Raw genomic sequence first — 21591 nt, 5'->3', positions numbered from 1 at the left:
GCAAAGAAACAAAGTGCATGATACTCTTATTGTTATTCTTCAATGCACAACGCTTAATCGTATGTGTAAAGCGATGCAACAGCAGATTGCATTGCAAATATCTTCAATGCACTGTTGAATGAGTTAGTTCTTGAATGCATTGAAAGGCAACAAGTGCATGATAGTTTTATTGTTATTCTTCAATGCACAATGCTTGAGCTTATAAGCAAACGATGCAACAGCAGATTGCATTGCAAATATCTTTAATGCACTGTTGAATGAGTTAGTTCTTGAATGCATTGAAAGGCAACAAGTGCATGATAGTTTTATTGTTATTCTTCAATGCACAACGCTTGAGCTTATAAGCAAACGATGCAACAGCAGATTGCATTAAAAATATCTTTAATGCACTTTTGAATGAGTTAGTTCTTGAATGCATAGGCAACAAAGTGCATGATACTTTTATTGTTATTCTTCAATGCACACCGCTTGAGCGTATAAGCAAGCGATGCAACAGCAGATTGCATTGCAAATATCTTCAATGCACTGTTGAATGAGTTAGTTATTGAATGCATTGCAAAGAAACAAAGTGCATGATACTTTTATTGTTATTCTTCAATGCACAGCGCTTGAGCTTATAAGCAAACGATGCAACCGCAGATTGCATTGCAAATATCTTTTATGCACTGTTGAATGAGTTAGTTCTTGAATGCATTGCAAGGCAATAAAAGTGCATGATACTTTTATTGTTATTCTTCAATGCACAATGCTTGAGCTAATAAGCAAACGATGCAACAGCATAATGCACTGCAAATGTCTTCAGTGCACTTTGGCCTGAGTTATTTCTTGAATGCAACGAAGTGCATTTTACTTGTACTGTTATTCTTCAATGCACATCGCTTGAGCTCATAAGCAAACTATGCAACAGCAGATTGCATTACAAATATCTTTAATGCACTGTTGAATGAATTAGTTCTTGAATGCATAGGCAACAAAGTGCATGATACTTTTATTGTTATTCTTCAATGCACAACGCTTGAGCTTATGAGCAAACGATGCAACAAAAGATTGCATGCAAATATCTTTAATGCACTGTTGAATGAGTTAGTTCTTGAATGCATTGCAAAGAAACAAAGTGCATGATACTTTTATTGTTATTCTTCAATGCACAACGCTTGAGCTTATAAGCAAACGATGCAACAGCAGATTGCATTGCAAATATCTTTAATGCACTGTTGAATGAGTTAGTTCTTGAATGCATAGGCAACAAAGTGCATGATATTTTTATTGTTATTCTTCAATGCACACCGCTTGAACTTATAAGCAAACGATGGAAGAGGAGATTGCATTGCAAATATCTTTAATGCACTTTTGAATGAGTTAGTTCTTGAATGCATTGCAAGGCAAAAAAAGTGCATGATACTTTTATTGTTATTGCACAGCACTTAATCGTATGTGTAAAGCGATGCAACAGCAGATTGCATTGCAAATATCCTCAATGCACTGTTGAATGAGTTAGTTCTTGAATGCATTTCAAGGCAACAAAGTGCATGATACTTTTATTGTTATTCTTCAATGCACAACGCTTGAGCTTATAAGCAAACGATGCAACAGCAGATTGCATTGCAAATATCTTCAATGCACTGTTAAATGAGTTAGTTCTTGAATGCATAGCAAGGCAAAAAAAGTGCATGTAAAAATATTTTCCTTGGGTCAAATATGGACTTCTGTATGGCTAATATAACATCACAACAAGTCAATCTTTCTGAATAGCAAGTTAATGTTCAGGTAACTCTTTGGCCAGGAATATGTCCATTAAGTCAAAAAGTGACCTCTGTATACAGAGTTCAAAGACTCTGTATGGCAGATTTTTCATCAAAAGTAGTCTATATATATATGTATATATATTTTTTTAGGACCCTTTAACCGGAAATAAGTTCAATAGGTCAGATATGGCCATATATGGCTTATGAAGCATCAGAATGAGTCAATGAGTATGTATAGAAAAATCAAGATGAGGACTCTTTGGCCAAAAATATGTTCAGTAGGTCAAATATGGAATTCTGAATGGCTGATTTAACATCAGGAGTCTCTAAATTTATATAGTTTAAAAACAATTAGGACCCTTTGACCAGAAATAAGTTCAATCGTCAAGATATGGACTTCTAAATGGACTTAAATATGGCTAATGAAGCATCAGAAGTTGTCTATGAGTATGTATGGAAAGTTCAAGATTGAGGATTATTTGGCCAGAAATATTTTCCTTGGGTCAAATATGGACTTCTGTATGGCTAATATAACATCACAACAAGTCAATCTTTACGAATAGCAAGTTAATGTTCAGGTAACTCTTTGGCCAGGAATATGTCCATTAAGTCAAAAAGTGACCTCTGTACACAGAGTTCAAAGACTCTCTATGGCAGATTTTTTTTCAAAAGTAGTCTATTTTTTTTTTTTTTTTTTTTTAGGACCCTTTAACCGGGAATAAGTTCAATAGGTCAGATATGGCCATATATGGCTTATGAAGCATCAGAATGAGTCAATGAGTATGTATAGAAAAATCAAGATGAGGACTCTTTGGCCAAAAATTTGTTCAGTAGGTCAAATATGGAATTCTGAATGGCTGATTTAACATCAGGAGTCTCTAAGTTTATATAGTTTAAAACCAATTAGGACCCTTTGACCAGAAATAAGTTCAATCCATCAAGATATGGACTTCTAAATGGACTTCAATATAGCTAATGAAGCATCAGAAGTTGTCTATGAGTATGTATGGAAAGTTCAAGATTGAGGATTTTTTGGCCAGAAATATTTTCCTTGGGTCAAATATGGACTTCTGTATGGCTAATATAACATCACAACAAGTCAATCTTTATGAATAGCAAGTTAATGTTCAGGTAACTCTTTGGCCAGGAATATGTCCATTAAGTCAAAAAGTGACCTCTGTATACAGAGTTCAAAGACTATATGGCAGATTTTTCATCAAAGGTAGTCTATATATATATATATTTTTTTTTTTTGGACCCTTTAACCGGAAATAAGTTCAATAGGGCAGATATGGCCATATAAGGCTTATGGAGCATCAGAATGAGTCAATGAGTATGTATAGAAAAATCAAGATGAGGACTCTTTGGCCAAAAATATGTTCAGTAGGTCATATATGGAATTCTGAATGGCTGATTTAACATCCGGAGTCTCTAAGTTTATATAGTTTAAAACCAATTAGGACCCTTTGACCAAAAATAAGTTCAATGGCCTGATATGTATATCTATTGGACTTATGAAGCATCAGTAGGAGTCTTTCAGTGTGTATAGAAACTTCAAGATTGAGGACTCTTTGGCCAGAAATATGTTCAGTAGGTCAAATATGGAATTCTAAATGGCTGATTTAACATCAAAAGGAGTCTCTAAGTTTACATAATTTAAAACCAATTAAGATCCCTTTGACCAGAAATAAGTTCAATCCGTCAAGATATGGACTTCTAAATGGACTTCAATATGGCTAATGAAGCATCAGAAGATGTCTATGAGTATGTATGGAAAGTTCAAGATTGAGGATTTTTTGGCCAGAAATATTTTCCTTGGGTCAAATATGGACTTCTGTATGGCTAATATAACATCACAACAAGTCAATCTTTATGAATAGCAAGTTAATGTTCAGGTAACTCTTTGGCCAGGAATATGTCCATTAAGTCAAAAAGTGACCTCTGTATACAGAGTTCAAAGACTCTGTATGGCAGATTTTTCATCAAAAGTAGTCTATATTTTGTATTTATTTATTTTTAGGACCCTTTAACCGGAAATAAGTTCAATAGGTCAGATATGGCCATATATGGCTTATGAAGCATCAGAATGAGTCAATGAGTATGTATAGAAACTTCAAGATTGAGGACTCTTTGGTCCTCAGCAAGTTAATGTTCAGGTAACTCTTTGGCCAGGAATATGACCATTAAGTCAAAAAGTGACCTCTGTATACAGAATTCAAAGACTCTGTATGGCAGATTTTTCATCAAAAGTAGTCTATAAATATATATATATATATATATATATATATATATATATATATATATATATATATATATATATATATATATATATATATATATATATATATATATATATTTCTTTTAGGACCCTTTAACTGGAAATAAGTTCAATAGGTCAGATATGGCCATAAATGGCTTATGAAGCATCAGAATGATTCAATGAGTATGTATAGAAACTTCAAGATGAGGACTCTTTGGCCAAAAATATGTTCAGTAGGTCAAATATGGAATTCTGAATGGCTGATTTAACATCAGGAGTCTCTAAGTTTATATAGTTTAAAAACAATTAGGACCATTTGACCAGAAATAAGTTCAATCCGTCAAGATATGGACTTCTAAATGGACTTAAATATGGCTAATGAAGCATCAGAAGTTGTCTATGAGTATGTATGGAAAGTTCAAGATTGAGGATTTTTTGGCCAGAAATATATTCCTTGGGTCAAATATGGACTTCTGTATGGCTAATATAACATCACAACAAGTCAATCTTTACGAATAGCAAGTTAATGTTCAGGTACTCTTTGGCCAGGAATATGACCATTAAGTCAAAAAGTGACCTCTGTATACAGAATTCAAAGACTCTGTATGGCAGATTTTTCATCAAAAGTAGTCTATATTTTTATTTATTTATTTTTTTTAGGACCGTTTAACCAGAAATAAGTTCAATAGGTCAGATATGGCCATATATGGCTTATGAAGCATCAGAATGAGTCAATGAGTATGTATAGAAAAATCAAGATGAGGACTCTTTGGCCAAAAATATGTTCAGTAGGTCAAATATGGAATTCTGAATGGCTGATTTAACATCAGGAGTCTCTAAGTTTATATAGTTTAAAAACAATTAGGACCCTTTGACCAGAAATAAGTTCAATCCGTCAAGATATGAACTTCTAAATGGACTTAATTATGGCTAATGAAGCATCAGAAGTTGTCTATGAGTATGTATGGAAAGTTCAAGATTGAGGATTTTTTGGCCAGAAATATTTTCCTTGGGTGTAATATGGACTTCTGTATGGCTAATATAACATCTCAACAAGTCGATATTTACGAATAGCAAGTTAATGTTCAGGTACTCTTTGGCAAGGAATATGACCATTAAGTCAAAAAGTGACCTCTGTATACAGAATTCAAAGACTCTGTATGGCAGATTTTTCATCAAAAGTAGTCTATATATATATATATATTTTTTTTAGGACCCTTTAACCGGAAATAAGTTCAATAGGTCAGATATGGCCATATATGGCTTATGAAGCATCAGAATGATTCAATGAGTATGTATAGAAACTTCAAGATTGAGGACTCTTTGGCCAAAAATATGTTCAGTAGGTCAAATATGGAATTCTGAATGGCTGATTTAACATCAGGAGTCTCTAAGTTTATATAGTTTAAAACCAATTAGGACCATTTGACCAGAAATAAGTTCAATCCGTCAAGATATGGACTTCTAAATGGACTTAAATATGGCTAATGAAGCATCAGAAGTTGTCTATGAGTATGTAAGGAAAGTTCAAGATTGAGGATTTTTTGGCCAGAAATATTTTCCTTGGGTCAAATATGGACTTCTGTATGGCTAATATAACAGCACAACGTCAATCTTTACGAATAGCAAGTTAATGTTCAGGTACTCTTTGGCCAGGAATATGACCATTAAGTCAAAAAGTGACCTCTGTATACAGAATTCAAAGACTCTGTATGGCAGATTTTTCATCAAAAGTAGTCTATATATATATATTTTTTTAGGACCCTTTAACCGGAAATAAGTTCAATAGGTCAGATATGGCCATATATGGCTTATGAAGCATCAGAATGAGTCAATGAGTATGTATAGAAACTTCAAGATTGAGGACTCTTTGGCCAAAAATATATTCAGTAGGTCAAATATGGAATTCTGAATGGCTGATTTAACATCAGGAGTCTCTAATTTTATATAGTTTAAAACCAATTAGGACCATTTGACCAGAAATAAGTTCAATCCGTCAAGATATGGACTTCTAAATGGACTTAAATATGGCTAATGAAGCATCAGAAGATGTCTATGAGTATGTATGGAAAGTTCAAGATTGAGGATTTTTTGGCCAAAAATATTTTCCTTGAGTCAAATATGGACTTCTGTATGGCTAATATAACATCACAACAAGTCAATCTTTATGAATAGCAAGTTAATGTTCAGGTAACTCTTTGGCCAGGAATATGTCCATTAAGTCAAAAAGTGACCTCTGTATACAGAGTTCAAAGACTCTGTATGGCAGATTTTTCATCAAAAGTAGTCTATATTTTTATTTATTTATTTTTTCTAGGACCGTTTAACCAGAAATAAGTTCAATAGGTCAGATATGGCCATATATGGCTTATGAAGCATCAGAATGAGTCAATGAGTATGTATAGAAACTTCAAGATTGAGGACTCTTTGGCCAAAAATATGTTCAGTAGGTCAAATATGGAATTCTGAATGGCTGATTTAACATCAGGAGTCTCTAAGTTTATATAGTTTAAAACCAATTAGGACCATTTGACCAGAAATAAGTTCAATCCGTCAAGATATGGACTTCTAAATGGACTTAAATATGGCTAATGAAGCATCAGAAGTTGTCTATGAGTATGTATGGAAAGTTCAAGATTGAGGATTTTTTGGCCAGAAATATTTTCCTTGGGTCAAATATGGACTTCTGTATGGCTAATATAACATCACAACAAGTCAATCTTTACGAATAGCAAGTTAATGTTCAGGTACTCTTTGGCCAGGAATATGTCCATTAAGTCAAAAAGTGACCTCTGTATACAGAGTTCAAAGACTCTGTATGGCAGATTTTTCATCAAAAGTAGTCTATATTTTTTTTTTTTTTTTTTTTTTTTTTTTTTAGTACCGTTTAACCAGAAATAAGTTCAATAGGTCAGATATGGCCATATATGGCTTATGAAGCATCAGAATGATTCAATGAGTATGTATAGAAACTTCAAGATTGAGGACTCTTTGGCCAAAAATATGTTCAGTAGGTCAAATATGGAATTCTGAATGGCTGATTTAACATCAGGAGTCTCTAAGTTTATATAGTTTAAAACCAATTAGGACCATTTGACCAGAAATAAGTTCAATCCGTCAAGATATGGGCTTCTAAATGGACTTAAATATGGCTAATGAAGCATCAGAAGTTGTCTATGAGTATGTATGGAAAGTTCAAGATTGAGGATTTTTTGGCCAGAAATATTTTCCTTGGGTCAAATATGGACTTTTGTATGGCTAATATAACATCACAACAAGTCAATCTTTACGAATAGCAAGTTAATGTTCAGGTACTCTTTGGCCAGGAATATGACCATTAAGTCAAAAAGTGACCTCTGTATACAGAATTCAAAGACTCTGTATGGCAGATTTTTCATCAAAAGTAGTCTATATATATATATATATATATATATATATATTTTTTTTTTAGGACCCTTTAACCGAAAATAAGTTCAATAGGTCAGCTATGGCCATATATGGCTTATGAAGCATCAGAATGAGTCAATGAGTATGTATAGAAACTTCAAGATTGAGGACTCTTTGGCCAAAAATATGTTCAGTAGGTCAAATATGGAATTCTGAATGGCTGATTTAACATCAGGAGTCTCTAAGTTTATATAGTTTAAAACCAATTAGGACCATTTGACGAGAAATAAGTTCAATCCGTCAAGATATGGACTTCTAAATGGACTTAAATATGGCTAATGAAGCATCAGAAGTTGTCTATGAGTATGTATGGAAAGTTCAAGATTGAGGATTTTTTGGCCAGAAATATTTTCCTTGAGTCAAATATGGACTTCTGTATGGCTAATATAACATCACAACGTCAATCTTTACGAATAGCAAGTTAATGTTCAGGTACTCTTTGGCCAGGAATATGACCATTAAGTCAAAAAGTGACCTCTGTATACAGAGTTCAAAGACTCTGTATGGCAGATTTTTCATCAAAAGTAGTCTATATTTTTATTTATTTATTTTTTTTAGGACCGTTTAACCAGAAATAAGTTCAATAGGTCAGATATGGCCATATATGGCTTATGAAGCATCAGAATGAGTCAATGAGTATGTATAGAAAAATCAAGATGAGGACTCTTTGGCCAAAAATATGTTCAGTAGGTCAAATATGGAATTCTGAATGGCTGATTTAACATCAGGAGTCTCTAAGTTTATATAGTTTAAAAACAATTAGGACCCTTTGACCAGAAATAAGTTCAATCCGTCAAGATATGGACTTCTAAATGGACTTAAATATGGCTAATGAAGCATCAGAAGTTGTCTATGAGTATGTCTGGAAAGTTCAAGATTGAGGATTTTTTGGCCAGAAATATTTTCCTTGGGTGTAATATGGACTTCTGTATGGCTAATATAACATCACAACAAGTCGATCTTTACAAATAGCAAGTTAATGTTCAGGTAACTCTTTGGCCAGGAATATGACCATTAAGTCAAAAAGTGACCTCTGTATACAGAATTCAAAGACTCTGTATGGCAGATTTTTCATCAAAAGTAGTCTATATATATATATATATTTCTTTTAGGACCCTTTAACCGGAAATAAGTTCAATAGGTCAGATATGGCCATATATGGCTAATGAAGCATCAGAATGATTCAATGAGTATGTATAGAAACTTCAAGATTGAGGACTCTTTGGCCAAAAATATGTTCAGTAGGTCAAATATGGAATTCTGAATGGCTGATTTAACATCAGGAGTCTCTAAGTTTATATAGTTTAAAACCAATTAGGACCATTTGACCAGAAATAAGTTCAATCCGTCAAGATATGGACTTCTAAATGGACTTAAATATGGCTAATGAAGCATCAGAAGTTGTCTATGAGTATGTATGGAAAGTTCAAGATTGAGGATTTTTTGGCCAGAAATTTTTTCCTTGAGTCAAATATGGACTTCTGTATGGCTAATATAACATCACAACGTCAATCTTTACGAATAGCAAGTTAATGTTCAGGTACTCTTTGGCCAGGAATATGACTATTAAGTCAAAAAGTGACCTCTGTATACAGAATTCAAAGACTCTGTATGGCAGATTTTTCATCAAAAGTAGTCTATATATATATATATATATATATATATATATATATATATATATATATATATTTTTTTTTAGGACCCTTTAACCGAAAATAAGTTCAATAGGTCAGATATGGCCATATATGGCTTATGAAGCATCAGAATGAGTCAATGAATATGTATAGAAACTTCAAGATTGAGGACTCTTTGGCCAAAAATATGTTCAGTAGGTCAAATATGGAATTCTGAATGGCTGATTTAACATCAGGAGTCTCTAAGTTTATATAGTTTAAAACCAATTAGGACCATTTGACCAGAAATAAGTTCAATCCGTCAAGATATGGACTTCTAAATGGACTTAAATATGGCTAATGAAGCATCAGAAGTTGTCTATGAGTATGTATGGAAAGTTCAAGATTGAGGATTTTTTGGCCAGAAATATTTTCCTTGGGTCAAATATGGACTTCTGTATGGCTAATATAACATCACAACGTCAATCTTTACGAATAGCAAGTTAATGTTCAGGTACTCTTTGGCCAGGAATATGACCATTAAGTCAAAAAGTGACCTCTGTATACAGAATTCAAAGACTCTGTATGGCAGATTTTTCATCAAAAGTAGTCTATATATATATATATATATTTTTTTAGGACCCTTTAACCGGAAATAAGTTCAATAGGTCAGATATGGCCATATATGGCTTATGAAGCATCAGAATGAGTCAATGAGTATGTATAGAAAAATCAAGATGAGGACTCTTTGGCCAAAAATATGTTCAGTAGGTCAAATATGGAATTCTGAATGGCTGATTTAACATCAGGAGTCTCTAAGTTTATATAGTTTAAAAACAATTAGGACCCTTTGACCAGAAATAAGTTCAATCCGTCAAGATATGGACTTCTAAATGGACTTAAATATGGCTAATGAAGCATCAGAAGTTGTCTATGAGTATGTATGGAAAGTTCAAGATTGAGGAATTTTTGGACAGAAATATTTTCCTTGGGTGTAATATGGACTTCTGTATGGCTAATATAACATCACAACAAGTCGATCTTTACAAATAGCAAGTTAATGTTCAGGTAACTCTTTGGCCAGGAATATGACCATTAAGTCAAAAAGTGACCTCTGTATACAGAATTCAAAGACTCTGTATGGCAGATTTTTCATCAAAAGTAGTCTATATATATATATATATTTTTTTTTTAGGACCCTTTAACCGAAAATAAGTTCAATAGGTCAGATATGGCCATATATGGCTTATGAAGCATCAGAATGAGTCAATGAGTATGTATAGAAACTTCAAGATTGAGGACTCTTTGGCCAAAAATATGTTCAGTAGGTCAAATATGGAATTCTGAATGGCTGATTTAACATCAGGAGTTTCTAAGTTTATATAGTTTAAAACCAATTAGGATTTGAACTATTTGACCAGAAATAAGTTCAATCCGTCAAGATATGGACTTCTAAATGGACTTAAATATGGCTAATGAAGCATCAGAAGTTGTCTATGAGTATGTATGGAAAGTTCAAGATTGAGGATTTTTTGGCCAGAAATATTTTCCTTGGGTCAAATATGGACTTCTGTATGGCTAATATAACATCACAACATCAATCTTTACGAATAGCAAGTTAAAGTTCAGGTACTCTTTGGCCAGGAATATGAACATTATTAAGTCAAAAAGTGACCTCTGTATACAGAATTCAAAGACTCTGTATGGCAGATTTTTCATCAAAAGTAGTCTATATATATATTTTTTTTTTTAGGACCCTTTAACCGGAAATAAGTTCAATAGGTCAGATATGGCCATATATGGTTTATGAAGCATCAGAATGAGTCAATGAGTATGTATAGAAAAATCAAGATTGAGGACTCTTTGGCAAAAAATATGTTCAGTACGTCAAATATGGAATTCTGAATGGCTGATTTAACATCAGGAGTCTCTAAGTTTATATAGTTTAAAAACAATTAGGACCCTTTAACCAGAAATAAGTTCAATCCGTCAAGATATGGACTTCTAAATGGACTTCAATATAGCTAATGAAGCATCAGAAGTTGTCTATGAGTATGTATGGAAAGTTCAAGATTGAGGATTTTTTGGCCAGAAATATTTTCCTTGGGTGTAATATGGACTTCTGTATGGCTAATATAACATCACAACAAGTCGATCTTTACAAATAGCAAGTTAATGTTCTGGTAACTCTTTGGCCAGGAATATGACCATTAAGTCAAAAAGTGACCTCTGTATACAGAATTCAAAGACTCTGTATGGCAGATTTTTCATCAAAAGTAGTCTATATATATATATATATATATATATATATATATATATATATATATATATATATATTTTTAGGACCCTTTAACCGAAAATAAGTTCAATAGGTCAGATATGGCCATATATGGCTTATGAAGCATCAGAATGAGTCAATGAGTATGTATAGAAACTTCAAGATTGAGGACTCTTTGGCCAAAAATATGTTCAGTAGGTCAAATATGGAATTCTGAATGGCTGATTTAACATCAGGAGTCTCTAAGTTTATATAGTTTAAAACCAATTAGGACCATTTGACCAGAAATAAGTTCAATCCGTCAAGATATGGACTTCTAAATTGACTTAAATATGGCTAATGAAGCATCAGAAGTTGTCTATGAGTATGTATGGAAAGTTCAAGATTGAGGATTTTTTGGCCAGAAATATTTTCCTTGGGTCAAATATGGACTTCTGTATGGCTAATATAATATCACAACAAGTCAATCTTTACGAATAGCAAGTTAATGTTCAGGTACTCTTTGGCCAGGAATATGTCCATTAAGTCAAAAAGTGACCTCTGTATACAGAGTTCAAAGACTCTGTATGGCAGATTTTTCATCAAAAGTAGTCTATATATATATATTTTTTTTTTTTTTTTTAGTACCGTTTAACCAGAAATAAGTTCAATAGGTCAGATATGGCCATATATGGCTTATGAAGCATCAGAATGATTCAATGAGTATGTATAGAAACTTCAAGATTGAGGACTCTTTGGCCAAAAATATGTTCAGTAGGTCAAATATGGAATTCTGAATGGCTGATTTAACATCAGGAGTCTCTAAGTTTATATAGTTTAAAACCAATTAGGACCATTTGACCAGAAATAAGTTCAATCCGTCAAGATATGGGCTTCTAAATGGACTTAAATATGGCTAATGAAGCATCAGAAGTTGTCTATGAGTATGTATGGAAAGTTCAAGATTGAGGATTTTTTGGCCAGAAATATTTTCCTTGGGTCAAATATGGACTTCTGTATGGCTAATATAACATCACAACAAGTCAATCTTTACGAATAGCAAGTTAATGTTCAGGTACTCTTTGGCCAGGAATATGTCCATTAAGTCAAAAAGTGACCTCTGTATACAGAGTTCAAAGACTCTGTATGGCAGATTTTTCATCAAAAGTAGTCTATATTTTTATTTATTTATTTTTTTTAGGACCGTTTAACCAGAAATAAGTTCAATAGGTCAGATATGGCCATATATGGCTTATGAAGCATCAGAATGAGTCAATGAGTATGTATAGAAAAATCAAGATGAGGACTCTTTGGCCAAAAATATGTTCAGTAGGTCAAATATGGAATTCTGAATGGCTGATTTAACATCAGGAGTCTCTAAGTTTATATAGTTTAAAAACAATTAGGACCCTTTGACCAGAAATAAGTTCAATCCGTCAAGATATGGACTTCTAAATGGACTTAAATATGGCTAATGAAGCATCAGAAGTTGTCTATGAGTATGTATGGAAAGTTCAAGATTGAGGATTTTTTGGCCAGAAATATTTTCCTTGGGTCAAATATGGACTTCTGTATGGCTAATATAACATCACAACAAGTCAATCTTTACGAATAGCAAGTTAATGTTCAGGTACTCTTTGGCCAGGAATATGACCATTAAGTCAAAAAGTGACCTCTGTATACAGAGTTCAAAGACTCTGTATGGCAGATTTTTCATCAAAAGTAGTCTATATTTTTATTTATTTATTTTTTTTAGGACCGTTTAACCAGAAATAAGTTCAATAGGTCAGATATGGCCATATATGGCTTATGAAGCATCAGAATGAGTCAATGAGTATGTATAGAAACTTCAAGATTGAGGACTCTTTGGCCAAAAATATGTTCAGTAGGTCAAATATGGAATTCTGAATGGCTGATTTAACATCAGGAGTCTCTAAGTTTATATAGTTTAAAACCAATTAGGACCATTTGACCAGAAATAAGTTCAATCCGTCAAGATATGGACTTCTAAATGGACTTAAATATGGCTAATGAAGCATCAGAAGTTGTCTATGAGTATGTATGGAAAGTTCAAGATTGAGGATTTTTTGGCCAGAAATATTTTCCTTGAGTCAAATATGGACTTCTGTATGGCTAATATAACATCACAACGTCAATCTTTACGAATAGCAAGTTAATGTTCAGGTACTCTTTGGCCAGGAATATGACCATTAAGTCAAAAAGTGACCTCTGTATACAGAGTTCAAAGACTCTGTATGGCAGATTTTTCATCAAAAGTAGTCTATATTTTTATTTATTTATTTTTTTTAGGACCGTTTAACCAGAAATAAGTTCAATAGGTCAGATATGGCCATATATATTGCTTATGAAGCATCAGAATGAGTCAATGAGTATGTATAGAAAAATCAAGATGAGGACTCTTTGGCCAAAAATATGTTCAGTAGGTCAAATATGGAATTCTGAATGGCTGATTTAACATCAGGAGTCTCTAAGTTTATATAGTTTAAAACCAATTAGGACCATTTGACCAGAAATAAGTTCAATCCGTCAAGATATGGACTTCTAAATTGACTTAAATATGGCTAATGAAGCATCAGAAGTTGTCTATGAGTATGTATGGAAAGTTCAAGATTGAGGATTTTTTGGCCAGAAATATTTTCCTTGGGTCAAATATGGACTTCTGTATGGCTAATATAATATCACAACAAGTCAATCTTTACGAATAGCAAGTTAATGTTCAGGTACTCTTTGGCCAGGAATATGTCCATTAAGTCAAAAAGTGACCTCTGTATACAGAGTTCAAAGACTCTGTATGGCAGATTTTTCATCAAAAGTAGTCTATATATATATATTTTTTTTTTTTTTTTTAGTACCGTTTAACCAGAAATAAGTTCAATAGGTCAGATATGGCCATATATGGCTTATGAAGCATCAGAATGATTCAATGAGTATGTATAGAAACTTCAAGATTGAGGACTCTTTGGCCAAAAATATGTTCAGTAGGTCAAATATGGAATTCTGAATGGCTGATTTAACATCAGGAGTCTCTAAGTTTATATAGTTTAAAACCAATTAGGACCATTTGACCAGAAATAAGTTCAATCCGTCAAGATATGGGCTTCTAAATGGACTTAAATATGGCTAATGAAGCATCAGAAGTTGTCTATGAGTATGTATGGAAAGTTCAAGATTGAGGATTTTTTGGCCAGAAATATTTTCCTTGGGTCAAATATGGACTTCTGTATGGCTAATATAACATCACAACAAGTCAATCTTTACGAATAGCAAGTTAATGTTCAGGTACTCTTTGGCCAGGAATATGTCCATTAAGTCAAAAAGTGACCTCTGTATACAGAGTTCAAAGACTCTGTATGGCAGATTTTTCATCAAAAGTAGTCTATATTTTTATTTATTTATTTTTTTTAGGACCGTTTAACCAGAAATAAGTTCAATAGGTCAGATATGGCCATATATGGCTTATGAAGCATCAGAATGAGTCAATGAGTATGTATAGAAAAATCAAGATGAGGACTCTTTGGCCAAAAATATGTTCAGTAGGTCAAATATGGAATTCTGAATGGCTGATTTAACATCAGGAGTCTCTAAGTTTATATAGTTTAAAAACAATTAGGACCCTTTGACCAGAAATAAGTTCAATCCGTCAAGATATGGACTTCTAAATGGACTTAAATATGGCTAATGAAGCATCAGAAGTTGTCTATGAGTATGTATGGAAAGTTCAAGATTGAGGATTTTTTGGCCAGAAATATTTTCCTTGGGTCAAATATGGACTTCTGTATGGCTAATATAACATCACAACAAGTCAATCTTTACGAATAGCAAGTTAATGTTCAGGTACTCTTTGGCCAGGAATATGACCATTAAGTCAAAAAGTGACCTCTGTATACAGAGTTCAAAGACTCTGTATGGCAGATTTTTCATCAAAAGTAGTCTATATTTTTATTTATTTATTTTTTTTAGGACCGTTTAACCAGAAATAAGTTCAATAGGTCAGATATGGCCATATATGGCTTATGAAGCATCAGAATGAGTCAATGAGTATGTATAGAAACTTCAAGATTGAGGACTCTTTGGCCAAAAATATGTTCAGTAGGTCAAATATGGAATTCTGAATGGCTGATTTAACATCAGGAGTCTCTAAGTTTATATAGTTTAAAACCAATTAGGACCATTTGACCAGAAATAAGTTCAATCCGTCAAGATATGGACTTCTAAATGGACTTAAATATGGCTAATGAAGCATCAGAAGTTGTCTATGAGTATGTATGGAAAGTTCAAGATTGAGGATTTTTTGGCCAGAAATATTTTCCTTGAGTCAAATATGGACTTCTGTATGGCTAATATAACATCACAACGTCAATCTTTACGAATAGCAAGTTAATGTTCAGGTACTCTTTGGCCAGGAATATGACCATTAAGTCAAAAAGTGACCTCTGTATACAGAGTTCAAAGACTCTGTATGGCAGATTTTTCATCAAAAGTAGTCTATATTTTTATTTATTTATTTTTTTTAGGACCGTTTAACCAGAAATAAGTTCAATAGGTCAGATATGGCCATATATATTGCTTATGAAGCATCAGAATGAGTCAATGAGTATGTATAGAAAAATCAAGATGAGGACTCTTTGGCCAAAAATATGTTCAGTAGGTCAAATATGGAATTCTGAATGGCTGATTTAACATCAGGAGTCTCTAAGTTTATATAGTTTAAAAACAATTAGGACCCTTTGACCAGAAATAAGTTCAATCCGTCAAGATATGGACTTCTAAATGGACTTAAATATGGCTAATGAAGCATCAGAAGTTGTCTATGAGTATGTATGGAAAGTTCAAGATTGAGGATTTTTTGGCCAGAAATATTTTCCTTGGGTGTAATATGGACTTCTGTATGGCTAATATAACATCACAACAAGTCAATCTTTACGAATAGCAAGTTAATGTTCAGGTACTCTTTGGCCAGGAATATGTCCATTAAGTCAAAAAGTGACCTCTGTATACAGAGTTCAAAGACTCTGTATGGCAGATTTTTCATCAAAAGTAGTCTATATTTTTATTTATTTATTTTTTTTAGGACCGTTTAACCAGAAATAAGTTCAATAGGTCAGATATGGCCATATATGGCTTATGAAGCATCAGAATGAGTCAATGAGTATGTATAGAAAAATCAAGATGAGGACTCTTTGGCCAAAAATATGTTCAGTAGGTCAAATATGGAATTCTGAATGGCTGATTTAACATCAGGAGTCTCTAAGTTTATATAGTTTAAAAACAATTAGGACCCTTTGACCAGAAATAAGTTCAATCCGTCAAGATATGGACTTCTAAATGGACTTAAATATGGCTAATGAAGCATCAGAAGTTGTCTATGAGTATGTATGGAAAGTTCAAGATTGAGGATTTTTTGGCCAGAAATATTTTCCTTGGGTCAAATATGGACTTCTGTATGGCTAATATAACATCACAACAAGTCAATCTTTACGAATAGCAAGTTAATGTTCAGGTACTCTTTGGCCAGGAATATGACCATTAAGTCAAAAAGTGACCTCTGTATACAGAGTTCAAAGACTCTGTATGGCAGATTTTTCATCAAAAGTAGTCTATATTTTTATTTATTTATTTTTTTTAGGACCGTTTAACCAGAAATAAGTTCAATAGGTCAGATATGGCCATATATGGCTTATGAAGCATCAGAATGAGTCAATGAGTATGTATAGAAACTTCAAGATTGAGGACTCTTTGGCCAAAAATATGTTCAGTAGGTCAAATATGGAATTCTGAATGGCTGATTTAACATCAGGAGTCTCTAAGTTTATATAGTTTAAAACCAATTAGGACCATTTGACCAGAAATAAGTTCAATCCGTCAAGATATGGACTTCTAAATGGACTTAAATATGGCTAATGAAGCATCAGAAGTTGTCTATGAGTATGTATGGAAAGTTCAAGATTGAGGATTTTTTGGCCAGAAATATTTTCCTTGAGTCAAATATGGACTTCTGTATGGCTAATATAACATCACAACGTCAATCTTTACGAATAGCAAGTTAATGTTCAGGTACTCTTTGGCCAGGAATATGACCATTAAGTCAAAAAGTGACCTCTGTATACAGAGTTCAAAGACTCTGTATGGCAGATTTTTCATCAAAAGTAGTCTATATTTTTATTTATTTATTTTTTTTAGGACCGTTTAACCAGAAATAAGTTCAATAGGTCAGATATGGCCATATATATTGCTTATGAAGCATCAGAATGAGTCAATGAGTATGTATAGAAAAATCAAGATGAGGACTCTTTGGCCAAAAATATGTTCAGTAGGTCAAATATGGAATTCTGAATGGCTGATTTAACATCAGGAGTCTCTAAGTTTATATAGTTTAAAAACAATTAGGACCATTTGACCAGAAATAAGTTCAATCCGTCAAGATATGGACTTCTAAATGGACTTAAATATGGCTAATGAAGCATCAGAAGTTGTCTATGAGTATGTATGGAAAGTTCAAGATTGAGGATTTTTTGGCCAGAAATATTTTCCTTGGGTGTAATATGGACTTCTGTATGGCTAATATAACATCACAACAAGTCGATCTTTACAAATAGCAAGTTAATGTTCAGGTAACTCTTTGGCCAGGAATATGACCATTAAGTCAAAAAGTGACCTCTTTATACAGAATTCAAAGACTCTGTATGGCAGATTTTTCATCAAAAGTAGTCTATATATATATATATATTTCTTTTAGGACCCTTTAACCGGAAATAAGTTCAATAGGTCAGATATGGCCATATATGGCTTATGAAGCATCAGAATGATTCAATGAGTATGTATAGAAACTTCAAGATTGAGGACTCTTTGGCCAAAAATATGTTCAGTAGGTCAAATATGGAATTCTGAATGGCTGATTTAACATCAGGAGTCTCTAAGTTTATATAGTTTAAAACCAATTAGGACCATTTGACCAGAAATAAGATCAATCCGTCAAGATATGGACTTCTAAATGGACTTAAATATGGCTAATGAAGCATCAGAAGTTGTCTATGAGTATGTATGGAAAGTTCAAGATTGAGGATTTTTTGGCCAGAAATATTTTCCTTGGGTCAAATATGGACTTCTGTATGGCTAATATAACATCACAACAAGTCAATCTTTACGAATAGCAAGTTAATGTTCAAGTACTCTTTGGCCAGGAATATGTCCATTAAGTCAAAAAGTGACCTCTGTATACAGAGTTCAAAGACTCTGTATGGCAGATTTTTCATCAAAAGTAGTTTATATATATATATATATATATTTTTTTTAGTACCGTTTAGCCAGAAATAAGTTCAATAGGTCAGATATGGCCATATATGGCTTATGAAGCATCAGAATGATTCAATGAGTATGTATAGAAACTTCAAGATTGAGGACTCTTTGGCCAAAAATATGTTCAGTAGGTCAAATATGGAATTCTGAATGGCTGATTTAACATCAGGAGTCTCTAAGTTTATATAGTTTAAAACCAATTAGGACCATTTGACCAGAAATAAGTTCAATCCGTCAAGATATGGGCTTCTAAATGGACTTAAATATGTCTAATGAAGCATCAGAAGTTGTCTATGAGTAAGTATGGAAAGTTCAAGATTGAGGATTTTTTGGCCAGAAATATTTTCCTTGGGTCAAATATGGACTTTTGTATGGCTAATATAACATCACAACAAGTCAATCTTTACGAATAGCAAGTTAATGTTCAGGTACTCTTTGGCCAGGAATATGACCATTAAGTCAAAAAGTGACCTCTGTATACAGAATTCAAAGACTCTGTATGGCAGATTTTTCATCAAAAGTAGTCTATATATATATATATATATATATATTTTTTTTAGGACCCTTTAACCGAAAATAAGTTCAATAGGTCAGATATGGCCATATATGGCTTATGAAGCATCAGAATGAGTCAATGAGTATGTATAGAAACTTCAAGATTGAGGACTCTTTGGCCAAAAATATGTTCAGTAGGTCAAATATGGAATTCTGAATGGCTGATTTAACATCAGGAGTCTCTAAGTTTATATAGTTTAAAACCAATTAGGACCATTTGACCAGAAATAAGTTCAATCCGTCAAGATATGGACTTCTAAATGGACTTAAATATGGCTAATGAAGCATCAGAAGTTGTCTATGAGTATGTATGGAAAGTTCAAGATTGAGGATTTTTTGGCCAGAAATATTTTCCTTGGGTCAAATATGGACTTCTGTATGGCTAATATAACATCACAACAAGTCAATCTTTACGAATAGCAAGTTAATGTTCAGGTACTCTTTGGCCAGGAATATGTCCATTAAGTCAAAAAGTGACCTCTGTATACAGAGTTCAAAGACTCTGTATGGCAGATTTTTCATCAAAAGTAGTCTATATATATATTTTTTTTTTTTTAGTACCGTTTAGCCATAAATAAGTTCAATAGGTCAGATATGGCCATATATGGCTTATGAAGCATCAGAATGATTCAATGAGTATGTATAGAAACTTCAAGATTGAGGACTCTTTGGCCAAAAATATGTTCAGTAGGTCAAATATGGAATTCTGAATGGCTGATTTAACATCAGGAGTCTCTAAGTTTATATAGTTTAAAACCAATTAGGACCATTTGACCAGAAATAAGTTCAATCCGTCAAGATATGGGCTTCTAAATGGACTTAAATATGGCTAATGAAGCATCAGAAGTTGTCTATGAGTATGTATGGAAAGTTCAAGATTGAGGATTTTTTGGCCAGAAATATTTTCCTTGGGTCAAATATGGACTTTTGTATGGCTAATATAACATCACAACAAGTCAATCTTTACGAATAGCAAGTTAATGTTCAGGTACTCTTTGGCCAGGAATATGACCATTAAGTCAAAAAGTGACCTCTGTATACAGAATTCAAAGACTCTGTATGGCAGATTTTTCATCAAAAGTAGTCTATATATATATATATATATTTTTTTAGGACCCTTTAACCAGAAATAAGTTCAATAGGTCAGATATGGCCATAAATGGCTTATGAAGCATCAGAATGATTCAATGAGTATGTATAGAAACTTCAAGATTGAGGACTCTTTGGCCAAAAATATGTTCAGTAGGTCAAATATGGAATTCTGAATGGCTGATTTAACATCAGGAGTCTCTAAGTTTATATAGTTTAAAACCAATTAGGACCATTTGACCAGAAATAAGTTCAATCCGTCAAGATATGGACTTCTAAATGGACTTAAATATGGCTAATGAAGCATCAGAAGTTGTCTATGAGTATGTATGGAAAGTTCAAGATTGAGGATTTTTTGGCCAGAAATATTTTCCTTGGGTCAAATATGGACGTCTGTATGGCTAATATAACATCACAACAAGTCAATCTTTACGAATAGCAAGTTAATGTTCAGGTACTCTTTGGCCAGGAATATGTCCATTAAGTCAAAAAGTGACCTCTGTATACAGAGTTCAAAGACTCTGTATGGCAGATTTTTCATCAAAAGTAGTCTATATTTTTATTTTTATTTTTTTTTTAGGACCGTTTAACCAGAAATAAGTTCAATAGGTCAGATATGGCCATATATGGCTTATGAAGCATCAGAATGAGTCAATGAGTATGTATAGAAAAATCAAGATGAGGACTCTTTGGCCAAAAATATGTTCAGTAGGTCAAATATGGAATTCTGAATGGCTGATTTAACATCAGGAGTCTCTAAGTTTATATAGTTTAAAAACAATTAGGAACCTTTGACCAGAAATAAGTTCAATCCGTCAAGATATGGACTTCTAAATGGACTTCAATATAGCTAATGAAGCATCAGAAGTTGTCTATGAGTATGTATGGAAAGTTCAAGATTGAGGATTTTTTTGCCAGAAATATTTTCCTTGAGTCAAATATGGACTTCTGTATGGCTAATATAACATCACAACGTCAATCTTTACGAATAGCAAGTTAATGTTCAGGTACTCTTTGGCCAGGAATATGACCATTAAGTCAAAAAGTGACCTCTGTATACAGAGTTCAAAGACTCTGTATGGCAGATTTGTCATCAAAAGTAGTCTATATATTTTTTTTTTTTTTTTTTTTTTGTACCGTTTAACCAGAAATAAGTTCAATAGGTCAGATATGGCCATATATGGCTTATGAAGCATCAGAATGATTCAATGAGTATGTATAGAAACTTCAAGATTGAGGACTCTTTGGCCAAAAATATGTTCAGTAGGTCAAATATGGAATTCTGAATGGCTGATTTAACATCAGGAG

This window comes from Phoxinus phoxinus (assembly GCF_949152265.1).
Source record: "Phoxinus phoxinus genome assembly, chromosome: 10".
NCBI classification, from domain to species: domain Eukaryota; kingdom Metazoa; phylum Chordata; class Actinopteri; order Cypriniformes; family Leuciscidae; genus Phoxinus; species Phoxinus phoxinus.
Note: the sequence above shows the minus strand (reverse complement) of the source record.